At 43.3% G+C, this 16,276-nt stretch overlaps 1 long non-coding RNA gene across 1 annotated transcript; it reads right to left on the minus strand.

Annotated features, from left to right (window-relative positions):
• Positions 1 to 394: 394 nt before the first annotated feature.
• On the minus strand, positions 395 to 15,979 carry LOC115073306. Its single transcript, XR_003851973.1, has 3 exons — positions 15,855 to 15,979; positions 10,868 to 10,975; positions 395 to 1,051 (listed from the first exon to the last, which is right to left on the minus strand). It is a non-coding gene; the product is annotated as an uncharacterized LOC115073306 (long non-coding RNA).
• Positions 15,980 to 16,276: the final 297 nt, after the last annotated feature.

Below are 16,276 nucleotides of genomic sequence, written 5' to 3' on the forward strand. Positions count from 1 at the left end.
GCACTTTTTAAGTGTCATTTCTGGAATTGTTTTCCCATAAATACTGTTTACATTCAGAAGTCTGAGGACCGGCACTTTCTAACCAGCTACAGAAATTGTTCCCGAGACAAAGAAATCCAGGGATGTGATCTAATGTTGCCTCTGAACCCTCCCTAAGGCCCCGATGTAATAAGAGGTGAGTAAAAAATGTGCACTGAACATCCGCGCACATTTTCTTTACTCACGTACTAAAAAAACGTTAACTCCAGATACAGTAAGCTAATGGTATCCTAATGCACCGGGAATTTAAAAAGTGTATAAATCTAAAAATATGTTAAAAAAAAAAAAAAAGAATAGCATGCATAAATCACATTTAATACATACAAGCTATGTTTTATGCCTATAAACCATGATTTATGCACACAAACTATCATTTTTAACTAAAATTACAAAGGGCATGGTATTAAAACAGCTTAAAGAATATCTCTAGGAGCACTCAATTCTTGACCCACATAAATATACTTTATGATCTGATCACAGTACAGAAACCTTACTCACGTCATGCCTTGATGTTTTTTGCGAGGATTTGACATCAACACATTATGTATGAACTTTTTTAGATATTTCTGCTGCATTCGATACTTTTAATCATTCTGTTGTACTGTCCATATCAGAGGCAATATAAGTATCAGGGATACTGCAGGTCCTATTGACTGACAGGGTACAAAAGGTCAGGATGGATTATTCAGTCTCCTTTTGGTACCTTCCGAAAACTGGGGTACTGCAAGGCTCAGCATTCTCAGCCATTCTTTTAAACATCTTTTTGAGACCAATTTATAAATTGCTGACAGGACTCAGCGTTGCTCGCTGTCAATGATATTCAGTTCTTTATTTCTGTATCATATTCATGCATTGGCTGAAGTGACAATCCGCATTTCAACCATTAAACAATGGATAAGAGGAAACCAACTGGTGCTTAAATGAAGGAAAGACCGCGGCGATTATTCTATCCAGAGCTCCTGATTTCGATGCTCCAACTTCATTTCATGCTGGTAACTGGACTATTCCAATTCTGAAACAAGCCAGAAATTTCGGTATCAGTTTTGAGAGCTCTGAATCTTTTCAGCCTCAAAGAAAAGCAATAGCAAAATCTTATTATAAACTTCAACTGTTGGGAAGATTGAAATCGTTCCTATGTCAGGATGATTTCCGGAAGTGCTACAAACCATGATACTCGGTGGCCTAGATTATTGTAACGCAGCATAGATTGGGCTTCCAGCATCTTATCCTATCAGCACTGCAGATGGTGCAGAATGCTACAGCTCGGGCTCTGTTACGCAGCAATACAATCATATTACACCTGTGCTAATATCACTACAGTGGCCTCCCACCGTATGCTTTATGTATCAGCTTAAGAATTTAAAAGCATTGAATGACAACAGCCCATATTGCTATGCTAAAAATCTATGTTCCAACCTGTGCCCTAAGGTCATCAGGGAAGAATTTCTTAGAGATTCCTTCACTGCGCACACCTTCTATCTCTGAGAAACTAGAGCGAGATCTTTGAGGGTTTCAGGGCCCACTTTATAGAATGAGCTGCCACTCATCTTAAGAGTTGATCCATGTCTAAGACCGTTTAGGAAAAACTTAAAAACACCATGATATATGCAAGCCTTTGGAGATACGGGTCAGTGTCCTATGATTAATTCTTAGTACAGCGGCAATTTAATCAGAGGGCAGTGTAATAATGGAGTTTTAATGAGAACTTAAGATCGGTTTCAGAATTGCTCTTTTTACATTAGGTTTTATTTATGGATAAGGATAATTTACACACCTAGTTTATTATTTTACATTGTTACTGTACTATGATGGCACACGAGTAATTAGTAATCTATACCACCCATATTTCTCTTTATTGTGCCCTTCTGTAAACCGTTGTGATGGTATTTAATTTAACGACGGTATAGAAAATTTTTAAATAAAATATATTAAATAAATAAATAATTTTATGTATTCATTTTAAGGCTAGTCATTGGCTAGGTCAGCCTCTGTTCCCGGAGAATTGGTTTACTGCTATATAGTTATCTTTGCTTTTTATTTCTTGTAACCCCTGTAGAACAGTTGATAGATGGGATAATAAATGTTTTATAAATAAATAAATAAATATACGTAGGGAAACAGGACATGGTCTAAACATCGCTTTGCGCACGTAAGGCATGGTTTAATGCACACACTACACGATTTAGGGGCATAGACCAGGGTTTCTGCACACTGTACTCAGAAAACATGATTTCTGCTCCTAAGAGTTGTGCACACAAAACCTGAGTTAGGGGTGCAAGTTGGCTCATAAAAGCTGTGCACACGAAAAACAGGTTTTATACGCATAAATGCAGAATACAGGGCTCCCAAAATCAGAAACTGCAGGTTCACCCCCATGGACTAACACTAGCCCCAGAAACTACTCCACCTCTGGCCAGGAGTTAAATTTCCAGTGTTAAGAAAACATCAGTAACACCTATGCACCTCTCTGCACTGGGAAGTAATGGCTACTGCAGGGGTAGGCAACTCCAGTCTTCGAGTGCCACGAACAAGTCTGGGTTTCAGGATATCCACCATGAATATGCATATTCGCATGCTGGGGAGACAGTGCATGCAAATATGTATTATGCATATTCATTATGGATATCCTAAAACCCAGACCTGTTTGTTGCACTCAAGGATCAGAGTTACCCACCCCTGAGCTAAAATAATATGGAATTTGCATTGAGCAGTGCTAATCTGTATGCACATTTTTACTCAGGGTTTTACATTTGCACAGGGAATACGAATAACCCTCTGCATTTACAGCAAGCAATAATGATACTGCAAACATAGCATGATCTTTTTTTTTATGACTACCCTGTAGTTTTCCTCTGTGAATTTCATTGTATGTGGGCACATTCAAGTAAAAGTGTTTTCTTAAAAGTTATGAGACTTGAAAGGAGACTCAGAAACATAAGACCAATAGTCCATCGAGCCCAGCATCCTGTCTCCAACAGTGGCCAGTGCCAGCTGCTTGGAAGTGCCTGTCAGATCCCAAATAGGAAAGCCTGTTCCCAGACATGAGAGGAGGAGACACCTAAGGCTATCCAGTTAAATAATGGTTAATGGACTTTCCCTCTAGGAACTTATCCAAATCTTTTTTAAACTCAGCTATTTACCAGCCTGGACAACGTTTTCTGGCAGCAAATGCCAAAGTTTAATTATGTGTTTGCTAACTGAAAAAATACTTTCTATAATTCATTGCAAATACTTCTTCACAGAAAGACTGGTGGATGCATGGTAGGAGAGTGCATTAATAATGTTTGTTTTATTTCATTTTTTCATTTTGGGTTTTTTTTTGTAGTTTTTTTGTTTCATTTGATGTTTATTTCTCTGCATTTTGTTTATTTGAAACAAACATCAAAAAGAACAGGACAAAAACAAATGGAAACTTAAGGGGCCAGGTTCACTTCTCTCCCCCCCCCCCTCCAAAACAAAATTCAGTGCTACCAAAATTAAAAATGGACACCCCCCCCCCTTCCAGGCCTTCCCCTAGCCCCCTGCCCTGTCTCTTACTTTTTCTATGGGGTCTTTGAAGTTGAAAAAGGATAGGAGCGTTCCTGTCGCTCCTGCTCTGCTGACTTCTGATTTGAAAATGGCTCCAGCTGGACCTGAGGCTGGCACCATATTAGTTCCATTTTGCTGTATGGCCTCAGGGCCGGTTGACGTCATCTTCAAATCAGGATCCAGTGGGGCAGGAGTAACTGGGGTTCATTCCTATCCCATTTGGATTTTGGATACCCCATGGAAGAGGCAAGAAGCATTGTGGGGGTGGGGGTGGGGGGAATGAGGATGCATAGGGAAGGCGGCGTTCCAATTTTAAAATTTCAGCTGTATTGGCTATTTTGTGGCGGCAGCAGTGGGGGAGATCAAGTCATGGTGGGTACCTGCTAGTTCTGAAACAAAACGAGAAACCCCAGTGAATTTCATTGGAGGGTTTTGTTTCATTTCGAAATGACACACAACGAAGCAGGCCATCTTTTTCATGTTATTTCAAAACAAATGTAGACCCCTAATGCATGGACTAGCCTTTTCAGGAGAGCTGACTGAGATTGAAAGCGGAACTGGAATTTAAAGCAAGGATGGGACAAGCGCAGAGGATCCTTAGCTGTGGGAAGTGAACGTGAAGCTGGAGCTCAAGAAGAGTGTGCAGTACATTGCAAGTAGGAGAAATGAGCAGACCACACGGCCCCTGGGTCTTTTCCTGCCGTAATATTCAATGTTTAGGTTTCCCTGTTATCTTTTATGTGATTTCACAAAAACTGTCAAAATTTGCTGCTTCCTTTTCACGGGAAGCTACTTACTGTGCCAAGCCGAAAAAAGCAAGAGATTCGCCAATTGAAATATGGTTTAATTGGTGCATCTTTGCAATGGGAAAATTGATTCATATCTACAGTGAGAAATACCCTGATTATATTCCCGTCTAGCGAACTGTTCTAGTTTGTCAAAGAAACTCTTGAGCAGACATATAAATCAGAGGATCCCTTCACTAATTCTAATTATTAGATAATCAGGCTTGCAACGCTACAATGAACTGAGGAAAAGATTAAGTTGTGGTTATAACATTTAAAGGTTTTGTTTTTTTTTACACAAATATAGGAAAGCTTACAGGGAAACTGCAAACAGGAAATGAGGCTTACTCACATCTGACTCTGAATTTGTTACAGTCAAGAACTGTCAATAAGATTGAAAAACGTAAACCCCTTCCCCCCAGTTCCCACGGGCAATGACTATGGGATACCCACCGCAGCCCCATGACTTTTAAAGTAGGCAGCCTCGGCTTCACCTCCGGACCCCAAAGAAACCTGTGGCTTTTTAGTGCCTGAATTGGGATTTTCAGCAGATTATTGCTGTCACCCTCAGGGACCTGAAGAATGATCAGAAAAGGTGCTGCCTGCCTGCCCAATAAGACCGTGCATTTATTCTGCAGCTAGAAGGAAAACAAGGAGAGAAGATTAATCTCCTGCTGCACAGGAAAATAAAAGCTTCTTAAAGCTAGGCCTTCTATCCTCCCCTCAGGTCCAGAACTGGCTGGGGAGACTGTGTCTTTAAGTGGATCTTAAAAGGGGAACAGCTCCCTCGCCACTTCCTCTGTACTTCATTTCTCTCTACCCCCTCCACCTTTCCATCCTTTACAAATTCAGGAAGAGTGTTCATGCAGCGTCTGGGGGGTTCTCTACAGATCCCCTAAGAAGATTAAGCTTTGTGAATATTTCATGTCCCTGACTGATGGCTTTTGAGGACCTGTTGTGAGCCTGGCGCCCGTATTCTAGTTAAAGAGGGGAAAAAAAACACAAAAAAATTGATCCTCTGGGTGAGCAGACACTGTCTTCAGTTCCTCCTTCCCCCTCCCCATAACCACTCTGAAATGAAAGAGGAGTAATGGGATTTTAAGCGCTAAAGAGGCTTCAGACGACATGGTCAACTCATCCGCTCGCGCGCACATGGCTCTGATTGAGTCATTCTCAAATCTCTATTTCTGCCCCTATCTCTCTCTCCTCGGGGGTTTTATTCCTTCTAATGATGTAACTGTTGATGTTATTAAATCTGCATTGCTTGCTGGGTGGTTCAGCTGTGTTAAAACGTGTGCCCATCACTTAAGCATGAGGGTGCTAGGCACCATTAAGAGAAAGCGATGTGTTCTTGTTATGTTGACATGGGGTACTAGGCAGGAGCGCCATACCAGGGAACGTTTGAGTTAGGCTCACCCTGAGATTAGTGTGTGTGTGTGGGGGGGGGGGGGGGGAGGAGGTGTTAAGAACGGTGTTTGCCGTAAAGACTTTTTGGTTTCTTCCTCCACCCCCTAGTAACTCCCTTCTTGAATATAATCTGCTCAGAAGTGTTGAAAAGCAGAATGTAAATCAAATCAAATCAAAACAGTATTCTCTAGCAGGTAATAAAATAGTTTCCAACCTTCAGTGTTTCTGGCTCAGCCTCCCTCTTCTCATTCTCTGCCCTTGTCTGTCTCTCTTTTTTTATTTTCTTTTTCTCTCTGCTGTCCTCTTTCATTTTCTTTTCTATTTCAGCTCTTTATCTTCCTTCTTTGTCTCTTTCCTTCAGCTGCAGATATTTTAATACTTTCTCTTCCTTTTTCTAGCCTCTTCTCCTGTTTTTCACCTTTTCCTCTTCTTATTCTTCCTGCCTTCCTACCTTTTCTCCTTTCACTGTTTCACTTCCTCTTTCTCCCATTCTCGCTTTTCCATGTCTCTTACCTTCCCTCCTACATTATCTTCCTGGATTCCCCCGTCCCCAACCAATCCAGGGTCCTCTCCTTCTCCTGCCACCCTTGTTCCTGTCTTGCCCCTTTATCTTCCTCCTCCCCTCATCTCGCTCCCTTTTTGTTCTTTTCTTACCTTTGCTCATTCCTCTCTGCACATCCTTACTCTTTGCCCCCTATCAACCTTTGGTTGCCCCTCTCTCACACACACTCTTGCCCCCTCTTTCTCTTGCTCTCTCCTCTCACTATCCTCACACAGTTACTCTCTCTACTTCTTTACCCACTTGGTCAGGGTAGTTACTGTAAAATCTGAAGCAACACGAGGGCCAGCACCAGAAGCCTTTCCTGAGCGCATCCCTTGTTTCCCCTCCTTTCACTGCTGATTGGCTCCTTTTGCTACCCAGAGCGAGTCAGAAAGGTGAGGCGGGGAAGCAGCTGCAGGCTTCCTGCCTGTCTGCCTCCCCTGCGTCCTAGCGCTTGCCATTGCTTTACCCTGTGCTACAGAAAAAGAGAGCTGCACGGAACCGGGAGGAAGTTTAAGACCCGGAGATCCTGAGTGTTCTCCAGGAGCCCCGGAGTTGGGACTCTAAACCCAGAGTCTCCGGGCCAAATCTGGAGATTCCCAGGTATGAGGAGTACCCGCTTTCAGCTTTGCTGTTCGTAATTCCAATAAGAACATTACCAATTTTATTGAAGTCACTGGACATATTAATAGTGGTAAAAATAATTCTGTTTACTTTATGCAGATGCCCTGCTTTTGGTCTTGAAAAATCATCTGCAGACTGAATCTCATGTAGAAAAAAGTATGGAGTCTTTAGGGACATTTTGAACTTGTAAATTGGTCTAAATGTGAGTTTTTGCTGTTATCTGGTGTCTGTCTTCTGTTGAAACTTCAATACAGGATATGTGCTCTTCTCTGCTCCACCCCCTCAGTCCAGTCCCAGCACGCTCTCTCCTCCTCTGCCCAATCTGACCTCATCTCTCCCTACCGTAACCCCAGGAGTTTCTCTTCCTACCCTCTAGCCTGATCTACTCTTTACTCCCCACTCACCAGCCCAAATCCAGCCTTTTCTGGTCCTCCTCCCCAGCCCAACCTCCTCACTCTTACAGCTGTGTTCATCCTGCAGCCCACGTGGGCCAATGTAGTCATCACAGCTGTCTGGTCCTTCCGCCACCTCGCACATGCCACTATCTTCCAGGTGCACTGATAATTCCTCCTCCATGATTTTCCAGCTGCATGGAAGGGAAGTCAATGCCTGGGCCTCTGACCAGCCCATGTCACAACACCTAACCTATGCACGTGCAGTGCAGTCGGTCCCCAAGAAACAGACACTACTGTTATTTCATTTTATTTATAAATTGCTTAGTCTAAATAATCCCAAAGAGATGTACATCAATCATAAAATAATATACACAATAAGCCTAAACATAAGCACCACACTAAAAAATAATAAACATATAAATAAAAATAAATAAGAAGCAGAAAAATGGAGTGGAGGAGTAGCTTAATGGTTAGTGCAGCAGGTGGAGAACCACGAATGTCAGAGTTCAAATCCCAATAGTACTTGTGTAAGTCACTTTACCCTCAAGCACAAAACTTAGAGGGTTATTTACGAAAGGTTTTCTACCATTCTATGTCAATAGAAAAAATGCCCATACAAATATCATGATGAATTTCCAAAAGGAAGAAGTCCACGTTTTGGAAGTCACCGAGCTTCCTACCTCAGGGAACGGTCTATTTCTTTCCTTTCAAATAACAAACTGTCCAAGAAAGGTTTTCTGTATATTCGGCGCTATGGTGAACGTTTTTGGACATTATGTCCTGATGAAGTGGCTCATTGATGAGGTGGATGGGCATTCACGACAGTTATTTAAGATAAGTTTTTCACAACCTTTCACTAAATTTCACCAAAATATAAAAATAAGGTGGACGGAGCCATAGACCGAAGATTACACTGTAAATCAGGCAATGAAAAAAGTTGCAGTAGAAATTGCAGCATTAAGCCTAGAGATAGGATGGTCATGGCTTCCATATTTTATTGATTATTATTGTTCATGTTAATTCCAGGTTGAAAATTGAAGGAAGGTTTTTATTATTTTGAACCGTAGTGCATGCTTAAACATTTTAATGCACATTAAAACAGAAAAAATGCATTAGTTTTCCATGCACACCTCTAATTATTATTAGACATTTGTTATTCCAATGTGCAAAAATGAGGAGAGTGAAGACCTGACTGGGTAGATATTGAAAACTAATTATTAAGCCCCCTTACATTATTTGATGTATCTTGTCAGAGACACAGAACAGGTAGTCAATATTACCCAGTGACTGAAGCCTCTTGGCAGATTTGGAATAAGGTATGGAAGTTCTTTCAGGGAGGTCAATACAAGCTCTTAAATGGAGGAACCAGGACATAGCTATACCTGGGAATCCATTTTATTGGAAAGTATAGGATGGACTGAGGAAGAGACCTAGGAATACAGATCAATGAGAACTTCACTATGAAAAGGTATGTAAGCAAATTATTCAAAACAGGATACTCCAAGCTGAGTCTATTACATCAAACCCTTATTAACAATACAGGACTTCCGCACTGTCTTACAGACACTAATATTTTCAAACTTAGACTATTACTAGACCTACCCTCAGGACTTCTAAAACCACAATTACTTCAAAATGCCTCTGCTAGACTCTTACTAGGGACAAGGAAATTTGACCACATCACGCCCTCGCTGATAGCACTGCACTGGTTTCCTGTACAAGCCAGAATTCATTATAAAGTATTAACTCTAATTTTCAATATCATCAACAATATTAACCCATGTTTATCAGGAGTGACACGTCAACATTACACACCTCAGAGAGCACTAAGATCACAAAACAAAGGACTTCAAATGGTGCCTTCTACTCGGAACACACACCTAACGCAAATAAGAGACCAAATGTTCTCCACAGCAGGCCCCAACCTGTGGAACTCTCTTCCAGAATCACTACATCAGATAACAGAGAGAAAAACAGTTTCAAGCATGAACTGAAAACATGACTCTTTAGAAATGCATACGATTTAATGTAAAATGCCTATAATGCTGATAACTGCTATATCAATTCTAGAGATAATATTAGTGGAGCGAGCAATAAGCAATGAATGATATATAGTGTATTTTAAGTAGAATTAGAATTTGTATCTGCAGTTATGTTGACCTAGAAAGTGATTGGATATGAACTAGATTATATACTTGCTGTTGTGTTGACTTAGAATATGTATGAATATGAACTAGGATATGTATGTGCTGTAGTGTTGACCTGGAATACGGATGTTGACACAGTGTGGGAATGTTGACCAAGAATATGGATGCTGATTTTATAAACCGTGATTTTCTTTTGGAACGACGGCATATAAAACACCTAAGTAAAATAAAATAAATATCAGATATGTAAAATGGAGTACTGAAATCCTTTCAGAGTTTGCAAAAGGAATTTGGAGATATTTGTAAATTAGGGGTACAGCTGTTTTGGATAACTATTTAGATAAATTGGGATTAATGCCTAAAGAATCTTCAAAGGAATATTCTATTCTGTTCAGAGGATTTAAAAGATAACCTTGATTCAGTAAGAGTGAGTTGGGACACAGAAGTGAATACTGGAACTGAAATGTTTTGATATAATCATGCTAGGGACAGTGATTCACATAAAAAATATTTCATAGGTCATACTGGACTCTTATTAGATATTAACCGTGCCCTCTGTGCCTTATGTTGAAGGGACTGTGCTGTGAATGGTAAATGTTTACATTTGATTTGCACTCTGATTAACACATTTTGGAATACTATACTTGCCTTTCTCAAGCGTGAGTTGGTTGCCAATTTAAGAAAGCCCTGAACTGGTTTTGTTCAGTATCTCTTTACAGTTATAATAAAGCAGAAACGTGCTCGGAAATGCTGTTCAATTTTCAGTGCCGGGATCAGCTTTTTCTGCACCCAGCGCAGTTATTCAGAATTACATCCCCCCCCCCCCCCGACTTACTGTATGCAATTTTAGGGGGGGATTATATAAAAAAATAAGTTTCTTATCTAATTTATTAATATCTAATATGCAATAAACAGGTTTGGGATGAAATAGTATAAGTATGTAAAACATGACTAAATAATGTGTCATGCTCCAGCAAAGCACCCTCTCTCTCTCTCTCTCTCTCCCCTCTCAGCATCTCTCTCTTTTTCTAACCCCACCCCCCCCCCCCCCCCCCCCTGCCCAGCATCTCACTCTCTTTCCTCCCCATCCCTCTCTAGCCCATGGTAGCTCAGACACAGGCTGCTCACTGTCTACTTCCTTTGACTCTGCCTCTGGCACTTCCGTGTCTGTGTCCAGGGAAGAGCCTACAATTGTGGTTTTCAAACTTCCTTTTTCTTTGGATGAGGGGGAAGAAAAGCACTTTATCCCTCTGACCCAAATAATAATTATACTGTTTCTTCTGACTCGAGTCAGAAGATACCACTTCACCCTAAGTCATACCTAAAAGTACTTGTAAACCATTTTAAACACAATCTACAAGAAATATGGTAAAAACAAGAAATCATGTACCTGTCACTTACGTTCAATGTGGCAGTTGGGCGGGTCTGGGCCCGAATTTCTTCCAGTTGTAAACACTCTGGGGACAGGGAAATATCTATAGCACCTGAATGTAATCCGCTTTGAGGTGCCTGAAAAGCAGAATATAAATAAAATAAATACCTAAATCTTGGTCAAAAGGTGAAAGTGCTGCCCACATGTCTAGGGGCAGTTCTATAATGAGGCAGGGTGAGGCAGCCACTTCAGGCAGCAGAATTTTGAGGCGGCAAAAAATGCCCCTCTCAGAACGCCACAGTGACGTCCGCCTCACCTGCCCCTGCCGCCGTTCCAGGCACGGTGGCAGAAAAGAAGAAGGTCCCTGCCACAGGCTGGCAGCATGGAGCAGGGATGATAAAGCTGCCGCCAGAGGCCAGGCCGGTGGCACGGAGCATGGATGCTGAAGCTGCCGGAGGCCAGGCCGGTAGCATGGAGCAGGGATGCTGATGCCGCCAGAGGCCAGGCCGGTGGTAGCTGAAGGGAGGAGGGACTGGGGCGGAGTGAGAGGGGGGCGGGACGAGGGGGGGACGCTATCTCATCCCTCACCTCAGGTGGCAGATTGCCCCTGCACGTCAGATCTGTTCTTCTGTCACTTTCTCCTTCTCTTTTCTCTTGTTCCCAGTGCTCATTCTCTCCAAACATTTTCTCTTCACACCCTCCACTGCTCAGTCTCTCATCCCCTCCTTCTCCAGCCCCCATTGCTCATACTCTCTCATCCATCAACTCTCATTGCTCATTTTTTTTCCCCATCCCCCCATTGATCATTTCCATCCTCATCCCCCATGGCTTACTCTCACCTCTCCCTGGCCCCCAATGCTCACTCTCTCTCTCTCTCTCTCTGATGCTCTTACTGACTCACAGCTCTGTGCAGCTCTCGGTCACTTCAAGCTGCTCCATGCCTATACCCCCCCGTACCTCTCAGCTATCATTGCAAGAATAATACAGGAGCATGGATTGTGTGAGCCTTAAACTTCCTGAGAGTTGCACAGAGCCAGGGGTCAGCAGTAGAATGCTACCACATGCACACTGCTTCCGCCACATTGCGGGAGAACAGCCATAATGGCTGATGAAATGAGGGACCATGATGGCGCCTCCTGGGGCAAGTAGCCTATTCAACCTGCCCCAGCATTGTGTATGGTACTCAGCACAGTCACCGGACAAAACCGCTCCCATGTAAAGGTTGCTTTCTGCGCTCCCCTTCTCTTTTGGACACTGTGCTTGCTGACTCTGAGTCAAAAGGGTGGAATGGCAGCCTCTCCAACCAGGACAGGTTGAAGCACTAAGCGGACTAGGCAGGTACTTAGAGTTTGGGGCCGGGGTAAGATGATGACACCTCCTTCCACCTGTGAGGGCCTAGAAGAGGAAGTGGTGTCATTGCTGCTGCAGGAGCAAGCACACGCAGGAAGGAGGAGGAGCAGGCAGAGCAGCATCAGCCAGTGCAGTAGCTGCAAGGAGAAGAAGCACGAAGCAGAGCAGGAGCAATAATGGCCCCCCACTGCCTCAAGAAAGAGGAGATCCCATTGGCCACTGGGGCTGAAGGAGGAGACTGCTGCTGCCATTTCTGCCTCCAGAGGGGGAGAATAGTAAGAGAGCGAGCGTGTGTGTAAGAGTGAAGGTATGTGTGATTGAACATATTGTGTGAAAGCATGTGTGAGAGAAAATGTGTGTATGTGATTGAGCATGTGTGAGAGAACACATATGTGGGTGAGCATGTGTAGATTATAGAGCATGTGTGTGTGATATAGCTGCATGTGAGAGAGCACTTGTGTGTAATTGAGCGTGTGTGAGAGAGAGTGCATGCATGTATGATTGAGCATGTGTGTTAGTGAGAGAGAATGCATGTGTATGTGATTAAGCATGTATGGATGATACAGCATGTATGTGTGGTTGAGTAAGAGGGAATATGTGCGCGTATGTGTGAGCATGTGTGAAAGGAGTGTATGAGTGAGCATATGGGTGAGAAAAAATGTGTGTGAATCCCCATGTGTGTAAGAGTGAGTGAGCATGTTATGTGTGTGAGAGCATGTGTCATGGTGTAAGTATGAGAGTGTGTGACAGATAGAGCATGCATGTATGGATGTGTGTGTGCGCGCGCGAGTCAGGTTGTGTGTGCATACCAGAGAGACAGAGAGAGAAAAATGTCTGAGGGCAAGAAACCCCCTCCCCTTGCTAATCCATGACAATCTCAGCTCATCTGGAAATCAAAATTTCCCAGAAGTGGAGAACAGATATTTTAAATCCTTATTAATTGTTTTTATTTGACTTGTTTGCTGTTTTGAAATATTTTATTAGTGCTCTCATGGCTTTCTGAGGGCCAAGCCCACACCCAATGTGCATTTCAATAGGCTCATACAGGTTACAAGTGTCTTTTTGTCAGGATTCTCTGGTTAGCACCTCAGCAGTGCATGTGAATGTAATATTCATGTTGTAAACAGTATGTTGTTTACCTCAGAAGATTGCACTGTGAATGTCCTTTTTTTTATGTGAAATCTGTTATTATAAATGAATAATGTTTGTGTGTGGGGAGGGTGGGGAGTGCAAGGCTGTAAGGTTCACCTAATACCCTTGCACCAGCTCTGCCTCCTGCTTGATATCCAGGGTAGTTGCTCTTCTTGCCCACCCCTTCTCATGGCCCTGATTGTAAAATCCTTGCACAGTGTGTCATATTGAGACACTGGAAAATTGTGAATCTGGATCTTTTAAAGAAAGGTAAACATTGATTTGTCATTGCTTCTTATGAAATGCTAATTTCTAGAATAAATGGATAATCTAGGATGAGATCCAACTTTTTTTAAAACTTCAGTACCAATGTAAACTCTATGGCCAGGCACCTAAGATATTTCCACTGCTGTGATTGTGGGTTTGTTTTAACTGCTTTCATTTCCCGAGGGAGGCCTGATCAGTAACGAGCAGGGGAGGCCAACTCCAGTCCTCAAGAACACAAACAGGCCTGGTTTTCAGGATATCGGCAATGAATATGCACAAAGCAGATGAGCATACCATGCAAGCAGTGCATGCAAATATGCATATTCATTATGGATTATTCTGAAAACCAGGCCTATTTGCGGAAGTGAGTTCAAATACCTGTCTACTCATGATTCTGAGTGGCCTTTGGCAAGTCAATTTGCTTCTCTGTGCTTCAGCAATTTGCTAATTTTTAAAATTAATAATAATATTTGCCCATTTGCTTTTTTTCTCTGCTTAAGGCTGTCACGTGAATCAGCATTCACTATTGCTGCCAGCCAAGCCCTCCACCCCAGAGCTGGCTGCATGCCTGTGACTGAAGATGATGGAAGTCTCAGAATCCCATTTGGAGGAAGGAACCACACTGAAATTACTCTGTTACTATCATTAATTGCAGCAGATCAGCTATCAATGATGTTGCCAAACCATCCACCCCAGAGCTGGCTGCATCACTGAGAGCTGGAAGAAGGAATCACATAAATCTGAAATTATTCTATACTTGTTAAAAGGTGTAGTGGCACTGGGTACAAGCCGAAGGGAGGGGAGGCACACTTATTTGCATTCCAATACTTGATTCTGTGCAGGTGATATCTTTGAGTGGAGTGGATCAACATCAGTATTATACCATGGATGATGTCACCCATAAGCTCTCAGGAACCTTAAGGGCGGAAAGCGGGCGCTGAAAAGTCAGCGCCCACTTTCCTAACATGCGCATGGTGCCTGCAAGGGGGGGTGCCATGCAATACCCAAATTAGGGGGTCCTTGCTAACGCGACCCTGCCACAGCTGCCGGTTATGAAGACCGACGCAGCTATTGTGAGGAGCACTACTGCATTCGCTCCACGTCCGTCGCGGGTTAAATAGGCGCTAATTCCCCTATTGCATTAGGGGGTGGATTAGTGCCTATTTAACCCGTGTCGGAGTGTGGGTTATACAGTATGCTCGGCTGAGCGCACTGTATTGCATCGGCCCCTTAGTGTGAAATATCTACTGTTGCTTACAACTAATTTCTATAGCACTCACATCATAAGCAGCGCTGCACAAACTTGCAGAAAAGATAGTCCTTGCTTTATAGAGCTTACAGTCTAATAAGACAAACATACAGGACGAGACTAGAGCATTATATAAGGTTAGATAATGGTTACAATGGAAAGAAAAAGTTAATGCGGCTAAAACCCATCACGCCTAAGATTTAAAAGCAGCCTAAAAAAAAAAAAGGAGGGTCTTTAGATAAGATATCCAGTTCTAACCTCTAAACTCACCTCTCAGATCGATGACTGAGCTACACTAAATTCTAGGAGCCCTGGCCAGACGTACACTTTCTTTTTATATTATTGTATACAGAGAAAAGGAGGAACTGTGCGAGCGAAGGATTCCTCCCCCATGGAGGCAGCCCTCTCCGGAGAGAAACTTGGCAGGCCATCTTGTCGCCAATCAATCCACGGTGTAACAATTAGCACTTAAGCACCCTCCTGCTAAACACACGCGCTGAGAACACTTTAGAGGCGAAAGGAGGTAGCAGATCAATTGGAGCTGGACTGGGAGACCACCTAATACTCCATTATTGATGAGGACGATAGCAGTTGGAGTGTGTTTTCCATTGCTAGCAATTAGCCGGCAGGCCCAGCAGAGCTAAGGCAACCCCTGCACTCCCCCCCCGCCGCGATGTTGGTCAACAGCTTCACTCCGAGTGATTCCGCAGCTCACGGCACCGGCGTCAGGCCTAATGGGATAGGGGGGGGGATAGAGAGCAAGGCGGATGGGACCTGCCTCGGCCCACTGGGGGCAGGGGCGGCAGACACAGAGGCTCTCGGCGTACTGGCCAGGCCCATCGTAATGTGCCTTTTTATTTTCCGTGCCGAAAGGCAGAAGTGACTGTTTTCTCACTCTAACAAAGCAGGAAAAGTGACTTCGCCGGGGAGGAAGAGAAGCGGCAGCCGCCGCCACGCTGCTCGCCTCCAGCCTTTTGTTCTGGGAAGCCTGTCGGGAGCCGGGCGCAGTGCGGCCTCACCTGGGGTTGGGTTTCCTGTTTGCCGGGCTCCGGGGCCTGTCCCAGGGATTCGCGCCTGTCCCCGCCGCCGCCCCCGGCTCAGAAAGCTGGCAGCTGGGCTGCCATGCACCAGTTCTGTTCCTGACACCGTAGTAAAACATATTGTCCAGCACAGCTAATGAGTTCAACTAAATATAATTTATGAACAATATGTGAGCTTAACTCGGATCTCCACAGTTCTATTGAAGCAGTCATTTGGGAACATTATGGGCTCCATGAGACTATGGAAACCATGGGCACAATACAGGAGAATTTTAATGGGTTTCTTTCGGAATTGTCAGCTTTAGCAGATAAACTAACAAGATATGGTAAAAAAAAAAAAAAACAAACATAGAAGAGAGAGTGAAAAGTCTCAATACATGTATCCCCACACTTGTTTATGA

Source organism: Rhinatrema bivittatum, chromosome 11 (genome assembly GCF_901001135.1).
Source record: "Rhinatrema bivittatum chromosome 11, aRhiBiv1.1, whole genome shotgun sequence".
Lineage (NCBI taxonomy): Eukaryota > Metazoa > Chordata > Amphibia > Gymnophiona > Rhinatrematidae > Rhinatrema > Rhinatrema bivittatum.